Genomic DNA, 3,253 nt, shown 5'->3' on the forward strand with positions numbered 1-3,253 from the left:
GGTCCCCCCCACCGTCCCTTCCCCCCTCCTCTAGCCCCCCAACTCCTTACTCACCAGCACCAGAGCCCTGGTGCTGAAACACGTGGCCTGGCCGGTTGCATGTTTCAGCACCAGGATGAGGGGCAACCGTAGAGATGCTCTGGCAGCCGGAGTGTCTCTTTGGAGGACCCAGCCTCCGGTTGCCTCAGGGCATGGTCCCTGACCGTGCCCTCCCCAGCTTTTTTATACTTTGCTTTTTTTAGACCCCTGGGTCTTCAGGGGTCTAATTTTCTCCCCACGCTGCAAACTTGCAGCATGGGGAACATTTTTTTGTTCTCACACATGCCTGTTGCTCTGCCTCAAAGGGGTTTGAGATGGGGCAAGAGGCACATGCGCCCAGTTTAGAGATGCAGTGCTGTATTAAATAAAGCTTAAAAAGAGAAGAATTTGTTACACAATATGAATTATTTTAAAAATGACATTTTGAAAACCAAAGGTTTGGATTATTGAGGGTCAGATAATTGAGTCTGTACTATATTGTGTTCAGCTGAAATGAAAAATGAATTATGATTTTAAAGAACAATGATTGCTGTCCTGACAGGTGTCCTGGAGGAAAAAGGTAGTTTTACAACCTGGTTGGGAGACATGTCCTGGAAAGGCAGCATAGAGAAAAGCAGGAAAATACTTATGGGTAAGGTGAGCAAACAGGTAGAGGCTGGATAGAGCTAAAACTGCAAACCAATAAAATAAATCTATAGGGAACTGTGAAGGGCCTTAAAAAAAGAGTACAAGAAACTTTATGAAACTGTACTGAATCTTATGGAAAGTAGTGATAATTCATCTTTACAAACCCAGCACTTCTATTTACCCATTGCTCCTTAGGAGTATTTTTACCTTTTAACCCCTGGATATAGAAAGGATGGGATTTCCTGACACACTGTTGTGTGGCAGTAGTACAAACAGCAGGAGTTCTGGATCCTGAGGCACCAAAGGGACTAATTACCTGAAAAGATTTAAGTTGCAAACACCTATTAGAATGTAGAGTTTTGGGTTGTTTTTTTTAACAAAGAGCAAAACTGTTTTAGAGCATAATCTGAGTCTTTCTATGGCTGAAGGTCTAAAGTTTTTTATTTGAGCTTTAAATGTTTCAAAATCCCACTACTGCTGTGTCACAGTGTGAATATTCTTTATCAAAGCTAGTTCTTTCCGTCATTTTTCATTGTCGTGCAGTGTTATAAAGCTTAACATAGCTGATAGATTTGATTTGACACATCACAAGAAGATGTGTCAGTGGGAACATCTGAAAACAACACGATTCGCTCAAAAACAGCAGCCACAATTAAAGAAAAAACCCTCTTGTCATACATTTAAATAAAACTGATTTACATACGATGACAAGGATTACATTCTTTGTTAGCTTTTTTTCATGTTCTGGTGAGATGTCACACATAATCATTTGTACAATTAGAAATGAGATGCAGGAAGGAATAGACAGAAAAGTATGTTGATGACATGTTTAGCATAATTCTAGCAATAGGTCCAGTAACATGCATATAGCCACCAGGGACTCCATGGTTGCCTTTGTTCTACACAAGAAGCCACAATGAACCTCTTGATAGCTGCAGAGATAGAAAGCTCTTCAAGGTAGATTGACAAGTTTCTAATAATTCATAATTGAGAAATTCTTCTTCAACAATGTAGTCACCACACAGTTGCAAATGGATTCTGTAATGGGTAGAACACAAAGCTAAATTTCACCCAGTAGAGAGCAGTGGTATGCATGTATGTGTATGTGTATTTATGTGTATGCCTATATAAACATCTTTTTATGTTGAACAGTCAGCATACCACCCTAGAGGGAAGTAGGAAAGACAGTATGTTTTTCATGGAAGCCATGATAAACATTTTTTCTATAGTAAATTACTAAAATTATGCTGCTTAACTTAATTAGGACCCAGCTTTGGAACTCTTCTTTTAAGCACTCTTCCTTCTGGAAAGCACTCTCTCAGCTGGGTAGTTCTATAGACTTTAAGCATTCTGTCTGTAGATATTTTACTGCAATGTATTGGTGTGCCATGTGATATGATCATGTGAAAGTAACACATAAAATAATATGATGTTATATGTTTCCAATCATTCAAATAACAATTTCCATGTATCTAAAATTAAAAAAAAAGATTTCAGTTCATGGTTGTTTCTGACCCTTTCATGAGACTACAAAGATTTCTCACCATGAGCTAGGGTTTTAGGTTGTAGCCATGTTGGTCTAAGGACATAGGCAGACAAGGTTCCTTGGGTGAATTTGATATCTTTTATTAGACCAACCCAAATGGTTGGAGAATAGTTATTAAGCAAGCTTTCGGGTTCAAAAACCCTTTGTCAGGCTCCATGAGCTACTTACTGAACAGTTATATGGAAGTAAGTGAAAGTTTAGGTTAGAATAGTTTTTGCATCCTTCATTAGATGAACCTTTGTCTTCCACAAAATGTTTATACACATTCAAAAGACATAAAAAATTAATTTATGATTCCAAAAAGTGATGGATGAGTTTATGAATTTGTTGCCATGTAATAAGAAATATATGAAGCTGATAAATGACTTGGATTATCACTGTTATGATTACAAATTCATAGCAAGAAGGACCTGAAATCTTAAAAGCCAAATATATGAAGGGGACAGGTTATAACTCCTCCCTTTATCCTGAGTCTCCTTCCTTTGCCCATTGGACTGAGGTTTTTTTGTTAACGTTGCTGCAGGCATGATGCTGGTTGCTTTTTGGAGTCTGGGAAGGAATTTTCTGTCACTGCCTTACTGGGTCTGGGCAATGTGCCTTTTTTTTTTCATCTTCCCTGTAGATCGAGTTGGTTAATTAATAAAGTTAATTCTCACAATTTGACAGGAACTTAGTGCAGGGAATAAGTCAGTACGAGATCTGGTTGTTCATAAAATGGAATTGAAAGATTTAGGGAAGGCATCTGCTAAAGGAGGTGGTAAAAGGTTGAGGGGCCTTACTCCCAATGCCTTGTGCAACAAGGACCTTTTGTTCCAGTATCTTAACCCTCATATACAGAGACAGGAGGGAAGTCTCAGGTACCAGGTTAGCAGTATGGAGAAGGGAGTTAGTAGCAGCTTCCTCAGTTGGCATGGATTAAAGAAGGAAAAATTACCTGGACTGGACAATAATTTACCTGAACTGGACAAATTACTATCAGATACTTCCCACACGTGCAATCTGACTTTTTCAAAAAGAGAAAGAAACATTAATGGTTCCTTG

The sequence above is a fragment of the Alligator sinensis genome, unplaced genomic scaffold, assembly GCF_000455745.1.
Source record: "Alligator sinensis unplaced genomic scaffold, ASM45574v1 scaffold269_1, whole genome shotgun sequence".
Classification (NCBI taxonomy): Eukaryota; Metazoa; Chordata; order Crocodylia; family Alligatoridae; genus Alligator; species Alligator sinensis.